Genomic DNA, 11376 nt, shown 5'->3' with positions numbered 1-11376 from the left:
TGGTTGTTGAGCAGGCTTCCTGCTTCTGATGTACTTAAACATTTTGTTATTACTTTTTGAGTTTTTGGCTAGCCATTCTTCAAACTCCTCTTTGGCTTTTCTTATTACATTTTTACACTTAATTTGGTAGTGTTTATGCTCCTTTCTATTTACCTCACTAGGATTTGACTTCCACTTTTTAAAAGATGCCTTTTTATATCTCACTGCTTCTTTTACACGGTTGTTAAGCCACAGTGGCTCTTTTTTAGTTCTTTTACTGTGTTTCTTAATTTAGGGTATACATTTAAGTTGGGCCTCTATTATAGTGTCTTTAAAAAGCACTCATGCAGCTTGCAGAGATTTCACTTTAGTCACTGTACCTTTTAATTTCTGTTTAACTAACCCCCACATTTTTGCATAGTTCCCCTTTTTGAAATTAAATGCCACAGAGTTGGGCTGTTGAGATGTTCTTCCCACCACAGGGATGTTAAATATTATATTATGGTCACTATTTCCAAGCCATCCTGTTACCTCTTGGACCAGCTCCTGCACTCCACTCTGGAGTGAATCAAGAGTTGCCTCTCCCCTTGTGAGTTCCCATACCACCTGCTCCAAGCAGTCATTTAAAGTATCAAGAAATTTTGTCTCTGCATTTCATCCTAAGGTGACAGGGTCCCTGTCAATATGGGGATAATTGAAATCCCCCACTATTACTGAGTTCTTAATTTTGAAAGAATAATTTCCCTTAGCATTTCATCATCACTATCACTGTCTGGCAGATAGTCAATAATAGATCCCTAACGTTATACTCGTATTAGAGCATGAAATTACTATCCACAGAGATTCTATGGAACATGTGGATTCACTTAAGATTTTTACTTCATTTGAATCTACATTTTCTTTCACACAGTGCCACTCCCCCCCACCCCAGCCTCACATGACCTGTTCTGTCCTTCCGATATATTTTGCACCCCAGAATAATTGTGTTCCATTGATTGTCCTCAGTCCACCAGGTTTCTGTGATGCCTGTTATAGCAATATCCTCCTTTATCACAAGACACTACTTCACTCATCTTATTATTTAGACTTCTAGCACTTGTGTACAAGCACTTTAAAAACATGTCACTCTTTATTTGTCTGCCCTTTTCTGATGTGTCCAATTCTTTATATGAATGTTTCTCATCTGATCTGGCCCTTACATTATCCTCTTCCATCCTCTGCTCCCGACTATAACCTAGAGAATCTCTATCAACAGACTCTCCAAGAGAAGTCTCTGTCCAATCCACATGCTCTTCTGCAGCAGTCAGCTTCCCCTCCCCCCATCTCCTAGTTTGATTTAAAGATAGTTTAAAAACTAACAACTTACTGTATCTTTAAATCAAACTAAAGTTCTCAAGCCAACATTTCTTACTTTGCTTATTAGTAAATTACTTACACCAATAGATATTTAATTTTTCCAAGCCTAGACTCAAGACACTTGATGGCCAGAGGACAAAATTGACTGCTGCTGTTCAGGAACAGGGAGAAGCTAATCAGCTTCCCCCTCACACCAGCTGCTGGAAAAGAGGGTGCTGGAATTGCTTAGATTAGGATTTGTTTCCAGGCCCAGCATGGAAGCCCTATCTTTTATAGCTTCTGTCTAGTAGATGTTTGATAAATATGAAAACCTAACCCCACTTCCAGCCCCTCTGGCTGCTGGCATAGAGCAGCACAATCTTCCTTCCCCTTGTGCTGCTGCACAATGGAGGGTGGTGGTATTATTTACATCACAGTGCCACCTAGGAACCCCCGATCGTAGATCAGAGCCCCAGTGTGCTAAAATCGGTGTACAAACCACACAACAAAAACCTGGCCTCAACTTATGATTAAGGCTAAGATTTTGTCATGGTTATGTTTAGTAAAAGTCAGGGGCAGGTCACAGGCTTCCTGAATTTTTATTTATTGCCTGTGACCTGTCCCTGACTTTTACTAAAGATAACCATGACAAAAATGGGGACGGGGGGTTCAGCACCCACCACTGCTGCAGCTCTGGGGTCTCCCCACCACCCACAGCAGCTGGGAGTTGTGAGGCCCCCTCCCCTGGCTGACAGCTCCAGCCCCGCAACCCTAGGGCTGAAGTAGAAAATGTCACCAAGGTCTCTGGAAGTCATGGATTCAGTGACCTAATCTTAACCTCATTTATGATCCAAGTAGTAATTCTACCCCTCACCACTCCATTCTTTTGCATTCTCCTTTGCTGGGGCTTGCCTATGCTGCTGCTCACAGCTTTGTCAAGCAGCAGCTGCAGCTCAAAACTAGCCTTTCAGTTTAAATTATTTGCTTTTGATTGCATCTGCAGGATGCTAGGCATTTTCAAATCAGTTTCCACACTTCTGCAATTTAGAAAAGCTCTGAGCAGGACAGTACCATAGGACTGGAAGGGTCAGAGTGCAGTCCCCTCTACTGCAGGCAATCCCATCAAAAAATGCCTTTCATAAACTTATCAAACTGTCTTAAAGCCGCTTAGGTTAGGTCTGCCACAGAGGCATGGGTACTGCATGGCCTCCAGAAGATGAGGCTGCTTTGCTTTATATTCACAGCCACAAAGGGCAGAAAGTTAAACTTTAAAACCTTGATTCTGCAGAAAATTATGGTAGGGGGCCTCACACTCTAGTAATAAATTAGATATTAGGAACCAGATGCCATGGTCTGAATGATCTTATTTGAATCACCTTTACAGCTCCCCCATTCCTGGGGCACGACAATTCTCCAGCATCAGTTAGATAAGCTTTCAGCCTAATGAATTATGCAAGAATGTCCACAGCCCAAGGTGTCCTTTATCAAACTGTTGAATGCTGGGACATTAAGGATGTCCCATACATAGAGGCTAGAATGTACCATGAGAGCCATTATAGCGGCTACTGAAAGATTTCTCTACACAGGAGGAAGTAATCTTGGAGGGTAGTTACAGGCTTACATCTGCAGCACAAGATTGCAGAAGTGAAACTGAGCCCAATTTTCACCTTCTCAGCCTTGAGAGCCCCTAGATTTAATTGCTGCCCCTCCGTTCCACCGGTTGGGGGCAACGTACCAAAACAAAAATAAAGTTTATGAAACTAGTTCATGATTAGTATCAAGAATGGTTGCTGTCCATTTTTAGTATTGTGAACATGATGGTTATAATGCAAATGTATCCCTCATTCCTATCATTCTGCAATATCCTCAAAAGAAACATTTCAGTAAGACTCAGAGGGGTAGCCGTGTTAGTCAGTAAGACTGTGCTTTTTGGATGAAACAGAAAAATATCCTGGGATGCTCACCCTCTCAGGCACAGGCTGTGCAAGCTAAGAGAACAGCCACATCACTAGCGAGAGAATAAAAGCTAAAACAGGTTGCCACCACTGTCCTCCCCTAGAGTTTTTGTAAATGAACTCATGGAGATAAATATGGCAAGTTGGACAGAATATGCACACCAGCTGCCACCTCCTCTCCTGGGCCTGCACTATTCATTTAGGGCTGCACTGCTATGGGCACACCAACATAACAGATTCTGCAGCTTCACTGGAGTGATTTGCTGCACTGCAAGCAGCTTTCTGCCAGTGCCCTGGACTTCAAGTTATGGAGATAGCAGTGTTGAATCAAACCCTGCCACCATGGTTTTTTATTTTGTTGGCACGTACCATACTAAGTGTATTAGCTCTTGTTTTCTGGCCAAGTTCTACAACTATGTTCTGCCTATCTAAATTCCCCTTATAGTTTTAAGTAGACTGGGATATTTAGTTTCTTTGGGCGGCTTAGTATTTAAATGGTCACTAAGTTCCACCCCAGAAAAGGCTGCATTTTAGTGGTGAATGAAGAGTGAGGGACTGCAAGATTTATTATAAGTAACCAAAGTCAATTAAGTTAAAACATAAGACAGCGTACAGTATCTACATTTTCTCCCAAATAATTTCAGAAATACATGGGTTTGGGTTTTTTCCTCCCATTTTTATTGAAACTTTTTACAGAATCCTTTTTAACAAGACAAAAATGCCACAGTAAAGGAATGTAAACTGCAAGAAACAGTTTGAAGTATCTAGATACTCTCTAATAAGAGTTTTAGTTTGAAGACAAATGCAGTAGGCAAGATAATATGCAAACAGTATACACAGGGTCAGTAGTGAGAACGAGGAGTTTTGCATCAGGTTTACTTCAATGTTTTTATAACAATATAATACTCTATTCACTAGACCAAAATTACCTTATCATACATCATTTCTATGACAAGAACTTCTAGATATGGACACTAACAATTTACAAGTATAATTAAGCTATATTAATCTCATTAACACTGCTAAATCTATATTTCTACTACAAGAATTTTTAAAGTCTTCTGTCTAATAAGATCTTGCTAGACCCTTAAACAAAACACTCGACCAAAGACAGACCTGGACCCAACTAGATTTGTCTGATCTGCATGTCCATTTGGTTCATTCCATATCCATCTGGGGCTGGGGAAAAAGCAGAATTCAAATGCTATATAGTATTGTTTGGTTTTGGTCAGCAATGTACTTTAGTTGAATAGTTAATAATAAGGCAGTTCATTAACTGGTATTTTATATAAAAGCTGCAGAAAATACAACAGCAACAAAAACAGAAAAGCATTTCACAGAAATCTAAGAAAAAAGATATATCAATATACAAGGTAAAAGCAGCATCACTTTGACACTGTACTTTTATAAAAGATAAATGAAAAGATTTCTGTAATATTAAAGAATTTGCTTTCTTCTTGAAGAAGACTACTAACATTTTGCACAGCAACTATTTTTTTAATCACCTCATTTAAAAACGTGTATTCGTAGACATAGAATTGTCATATAACATCACCATCTTTGCTCAGAGTGTCTGACTTTATACAGTGAAGCTGATAATTTAAGAAGCATCACAAGATGTCACTACATATTGTATTTGACAGAACTAAAATAAAGCAAATGCCTTTTAAACCAATACCATAAAGAAAAACCCCAAAGTGTTTTGTAGACAAAAAACAAAACCATTTTTCAAACATGAGCATTTTGAGATTTCACCAGTAAAATCAGAAATCCTAGTTATATATTTATTTATATTCTACAACTACTTTACTAGCCTAATTAAAGCACATTAAACCACTGAATTACACACAAACTTTTTTAAAAAAAAAAAGCCTTTAAAAACAGTGCACATAAGTTTTTTTTTTTTACTTTAAAACAGCACATGTAACAAGGTTAGTATTAATTTCAAAACAATCACATTTAAGGGCATAGAACATACAGTTACTGAATAAATACATGAGTATTTTGCTTTATTATACACTACTGAATCCAAAGTGTGTCTCTCAAAGAAAGCTAGAGATTAATGACTCCAAAGATTTTTCAAACCTCTTCCACACAGTCCTTTCTCTGAAAGATTTTCCCAACAACTCTTATCTTAGGATAAGATTAAAAAAAATAAAGCTGCATGTTTTAGACATGCAAGAATCTTTCACTTCGGGTACTCAAACAGAGGCCCTGTGATGGCTATTCCCCACATCCTGGCCTTTGTAGGTGGGTGGGGCGGTAAGGAGAGAAGAGAGAATGTGGAGGAGAGGCAGAAAAGAGAAGTAGAGTGGTGGAAAGCATACAAAGGGTAAACTGAACAATCACATTTCCTTTTGGAAATCAATGACAGCTCAAGGAAGAAACTTTGGCAGAGAATGGCATCAATAGAAGTTCTCCAAAACGCAGGGGAAGTTTTCCAGAATGACATGCACAAAAAGCTTTCCAAGAAGCTGTCTCTCTTTAAAAGAAGCAACTTTTACTAAATCAGTGGGAGAATATTAAGAAAAATAAGTTAAGGTGAACAAAAGGGTGTCATTTAAAATTAAGCTATAAAATAGGCATTATCCCGTTCAAAAGTTCACAGCAATAAATACCCAGTTATGTTTGGATGGGTAGGAAAATTATTCTGGATCTCTGTGGCAATTGGTCCAAGTCCAAAGCAACAGGCTTTGGCCCCGAAGAAAGGCCAAATACTGGAATTTCAGGGATCAGAGTCAGTTATAGAAACTTCTAAATTTGCAGTTTTGCAAGCCCCAAGAGTTAATGGTAAACCAACCTTACATCTAATCTGGGTTCACATCTCTTGATTAGATCATGACTCACAAGACTGGTAGAGGCACATTTAAGCAATAAAAACCCTGAAGCAATCTCTTACACACTTTAGTCCCTGGAATGGTCAAGTCAGAGCGTTCTTGCCCATCAAATGTGGTATGTGCATAAAGTAGCAAAAGGAATGTAATAAAAGTTGTTACAGTGGATAGCAGTTTAATGCAAAGTCATTAATACAGGTCTTCACTTTTACCTGAATGCTAAAAGCTCCTGAGCCACCGTTTTAACATTCCAAGGATTAGGCATTGGATTTTGCTTTCTATGAAAACAATCCTGATAAACATCAAAATGAAGAGAGAAAACCTTGTCAAGTTACCCTCTTTCATACAACTGTGAGACGTTACATAACAGAAGGCTATGCACAGCTTCTCAGTACAAGAATACACACAGAAAAGTGAGATCATGCAGAAAATATTCTTAGGTGTAGTTGTATTAATATGAATGATTCTACAGTAGACAGCATTAAAACCATCAGTATTTGTAAAGCAAAATAAAACATCTCTACTCATTTACAGCCATTAGACATCCATGAATGAAATTCTTAGCCCCATTTGACATTGACTTCAGTGGAGCCAATATTTCACCCCATAACTGAGACTGCAATATAAGAACCTGGTGATTATCCAGTTTACAGTCCCTTTAAAACGGAGAGGAATATACCTAATAAGCATATTTTAAAGATGATAAAAAAAAAAAATCTATACCATAGGGAGGGAATGTTTAAGAAATCTCAAAGATTAAACGGTCTTCACAGCTGACTTGCATTAACTTACGATTGGCCTTTTCATAGCTGACTATGCCCAGGTGAAAATGATCCCATTTGACTTTCTTACATTACAGAAGCATTACGAGATATATTCTGGAAGGATGTTAGTATGAAGAGAGATAAGGAACAATGGAGATGAAAAGCAGGATGATTCAGTTTCCATATAAAACTTGGTAATATTGACACTTGCACATTGACTAGTGTGGTCATACATTTTACTTCTCTTACTCCTATGACACAAGACTGAACTAGTGTTTCAGTTACAGATCAAACAAGCTACGTAAAAACAACTGGTAAGTGTACTTTATCTATTAAATGTATCAATTAAAGCTAGATGATGTTTAATAAATTATGTGCAATGAAGAACATTAGCAAGTTCTACAGTGACAGCTAAGATGCAGAAATTGAGCTTGCCTGGATATGAAAAAAATCACACAGAGGTTAGTGGGGAAACAAGTTTCTTAAAAAAAACATGAAGACAGTTTCTTTTAAAAAGCCCCCCCAACAGTAAGGGCATATCTACACCATCACCACACCCACCCACCCACACCCCAAACCAACCCCCACACACCACACCACGTCAACATCCAGCCACCACAGTAATTAAGTCAGAAGCGTCCACACCACACTCATTGTGTTGGTGGAGTGGGTCCTCACTAGCAGCGCTTGCATCGATACACAGAGCAATGCGCTGTGGGTAGCTAACCCACAATGCAGCTAGCCACAGCAGGGTTTAGAAAGGGCTTGCAATACCTCAGGGGAACAAAACATTGCAAGAGGGAATGGGAACATGGCTTTGACCTCCCACAATGGTTTCCTCCCTCCATTCCTTCCTCCTCTGACATCAACAGCAAACAACCCATACTTTCTTGCACCTTTTTTCTGAAAGCCTGGCTTAGCCACACATGCCATAGTTTGAGAAGCATGGACCCTGCTCAGCTCTGCACTCTTGTTGTGAGCATTACATACTTCAGGATAAGGCATGTGGTGTATTTTCAGAGCCAGGACAGGAACCACCACATGGAACACTGTGATATCACTCAAGCAAGCCATAGAGCAAAACAATGCAGTTGCACAGCAGTTGAACACGGGGGAGTGCAGTTTCTGGTCCCAGGAAACAAGCACTGACTGGTGGGACCAGATCACTATGCAGCTATGGGATGACAAGCAGTGGCTGCAGAACTTTTGAATGCATAAGTTCACCTTCCAGGAACTTTGTGCAGAGCTTTTGCCAGCCCTGAAGTGCAGCAACACAAAAATGAGACCTGCTCTGACAGTGGAGAAGAGTTGTGATCACTCTGTGGAAGCATGCAACGCCAGACTTCTGCTGTCCAGTAGGGAATCAATTTGGAGTTCATAAATCCACTGTGGGAGCTGCTGTGATCCAAGTTTGCAGGGCCATTAAAAGACTTCTGCTAAGAAGGGTAGTGACTCTGGGAAACATGCAGGACATAGTGGATGGTTTTGCCACAGACAGACAGACTGCATATCCCAATCTTGACACATACCACGTTGCCAAAGACTACGTAAACTGAAAGGGGTACTCCTCAAGGGTGCTGTAAGTGCTGGTGGATCACAGGGGCATTTCACTGAAATCAACGTGGGATGGCCAGGAAAGGTGCGTGACACACACATCTTTAGGAATACAGGTAAGCTCAGAAAGCTGCAAGCAAGGACTTGCTTTCCAGATTGCAAAATAGCCATTGGTGATGTTGAAATGCCAATTGTGATGCTGGGAGACCCAGTCTATCCCTTGCTCCCATGGCTCATGGAGCCATACACCGGCTCCCTGGACAGCAGTAAGGAGCGGTTCAACCGTAGGCTGAGCAAGAGCAGACTGGTGGTGCAGTGTGTCTTTGGACATTTAAAGGGTCGCTGGCACACTTTGCTTACTAGATTAGACCTCAGTGAAAACAATATTCCCATTGTTATCTCTGCCTGCCCCATAATATCTGTGAGGGCAAGGGAAAGAAGTTTCTGCAGGGGTGGGGTGCAGAGGCAGATGGGCTGGCAGCCAATTTTGAGCAGACAGATACCAGGGCAAGAAGAGGAGCCGAGCAAGGAGCTCTGTTTCTCTGGGAGGCTTTGGAAAAGAGAGTTTCACTAATGACCTAGAGTAATGTGCACCGCTTATCTGCATTGTGCCTTCCTCCATCATCTCCTCCATTGCATCAGTTCCCCTGTACCTCCTCTCTCCCAAGTCCCCATGCCTGGAATAAATTTAAAAAAAAAAGTGTTTAATTCTCTAAACATTGTCTTTTATTGCACAAAAATAAAGAAGAAAAATAATTTAACTTTGGGCAAACTGTGTGCTAAAATTGGAGGGCTCAAACCAAGCATGCTTGTGTCTGAAAGCACAGAAATCTTGTCCATTAAAAGGTCTTTGAATGGCTGCCTTTTGTTTTTAGCACCCTCCCCCCAGTGTTGAGTGGAAGGGATACTGCACCTTCCCCTGCCACTTCCTGGAACATTTGAGAAGTAGTACTGGGAACAGGGCAATGCTTGCAGACCATTCTACAGGGGCTATAGAGGGAATCTAGCTGCAAGTTGTTTTTCTTGACTCAGACACCTCAATGTGTCCAACTGGTCCTTCATAATCCGCAGCATCTCATCCTGCATGGTACACTCATGCTCCTGGTATACTCTTCATCTGTCCATATCCACGTCCAGTTTTTCAAACAATGAAATCCTCCAGGCTCTTAGCTCCATGTCAGCTGTCCCAGAGGCATTCATTATCTCATTGAGCAGGTCATCATGCGTTCTTCCCCCACTCCAACTTCTAAACTGCAAAAGCCCCTCCGCCAGCATGAAGCATGTGCTGAAGGCCAAAACTTTCTACTATAAGGCATGCAAAGCACAAAGCAACCATTGTCAGTGCATACGCTGGGTCTAGTGCAAGGTTACCTTTTAAATATCACTTCCCTTATTACACTGAAGTGCAAGCCAGAAAATAATCAAAATCCCTTGTTGTTCAATGAACCAGTTTGCTGTTCCAGCCATGGTGAGTATGGCCCAGCAGCCTGCATAACAGGCCTTGTGCTGCAACTTGTAGGAAATCCATGTTGGGACCGCAGGTGGGTAGTGGACAATGCCCCCTCCCTTTAGGAATACAGACATTGCTTTGAGACCAGGGACCAGTGTTAAGTTTCCCAAATTGTGGTCTTTGTCCAGAGCAGCTTGGGGGTGGAGGGAGAAAGAGGGTTGCAGCCACAAGGGAACACAGGAATCCCACCCACCCCCTTTCCTTAACATTGCTGGTAGTAGTCACCTTGGGCTTGCAGATTGAGGTCAACACCAATCCCTGCCAACCAAACCACTAGCATGTTTGGGAAACAATGGTCAAGGGACCAGAAACCACCGTGTGTGCGGTGCGGGAGTGGGGGGGTCACATACTCTATTGTTTGCAGTATGAACACGTGTAATGAAAAACTTCCACTCCTAGGTGGACCCTATGCAATATCAGTGTCCTGAGGGAAACAGAGGCAACACAGGAACAGATACTGCAAACATCTGTGTACAGACCAGGTCCGCATGCTCCTGCTGCAATGATGCCAGCACAGTTGATACTGGAGTGGCATGGGAAAGTGTCTTACTGTGGAGGAAGAAATAAGGTAGCCCTCCCCAGAAGCATTCTGCAAAGGACTGCAGTGTACCTCCATGAAAAAGAAGTTTCCTAGATATCTCCATTGAGGATTCCCAGGCCATCCCTGTGCACATAAGTCTTTTCTGGAGGGCACCCTCTATATAACTGGAAGACGCTCACTGCACCTCATTTTTCCTTCATATTAAACAAAAAAAGGATATATAAAAAAGCATGTAACCCCCTACAGGTTGGATTATTATTGCATATGATTACCAGAGATGCCTTCTGAGGCATCATGCTTGGCAACCAAGCTGTCCTGTCCTGTATCTCCAGAGCAGTCACAATGGAGAACTGTGGGACTCCTCTCGGAGGTCAATTCAGTCAACTTACACAACACTGCATTTACACTGCCTCTCTGACCCAACAACAACGTAAGCGCTATGCCTCTCGCAAAGGTGAATTAAGTCGACGTTACAGTTAGGTCAGTGGAAGGGACCTGGTACAGTAGAACCTCAGAGTTATGAACACCTTGGGAATGGAGGTTGTTTGTAACTCTGAACAAAATGTGATGGTTGTTCTTTCAAAAGTTTACAACCAAACATTGACTTAATACAGCTCTGAAACTACTATGCAGAAGAAAAATGCTGCTTTTAACCACCTTAATTCAAATGAAACAAGCACCGAAACAGTTTCCTTACCTTGCTGTCATCAACTTTTTTAAGTTTCCCCTTTTTTTGTGGTTTACATTTAAACACACACAGTACTGTACTGGGTGATTCCCCTCCGCATCTCTGCTACTGCCTGAATGTGTAGTTCTGGTTCCAAATGAGATATGTGGTTAACCAGTCAGTTCATAACTCTGAGGTTCTACTGTAGTGTAGACACATGCATTATTAAGTCTACGA

General features: G+C 41.3%; 1 protein-coding gene across 2 annotated transcripts in view; it reads right to left on the bottom strand.

Moving 5' to 3' along the window:
- MRPS6 (mitochondrial ribosomal protein S6) overlaps window positions 1–11376 on the bottom strand; it is a 62515-nt gene that overhangs the window by 27122 nt on the left and 24017 nt on the right. The window lies entirely within an intron of this gene.

This window comes from Chelonoidis abingdonii, chromosome 1 (genome assembly GCF_003597395.2).
Source record: "Chelonoidis abingdonii isolate Lonesome George chromosome 1, CheloAbing_2.0, whole genome shotgun sequence".
In the NCBI taxonomy this organism is placed as follows: domain Eukaryota; kingdom Metazoa; phylum Chordata; order Testudines; family Testudinidae; genus Chelonoidis; species Chelonoidis abingdonii.
Note: the sequence above shows the minus strand (reverse complement) of the source record. Positions and strands in the feature narration are given on the sequence as shown.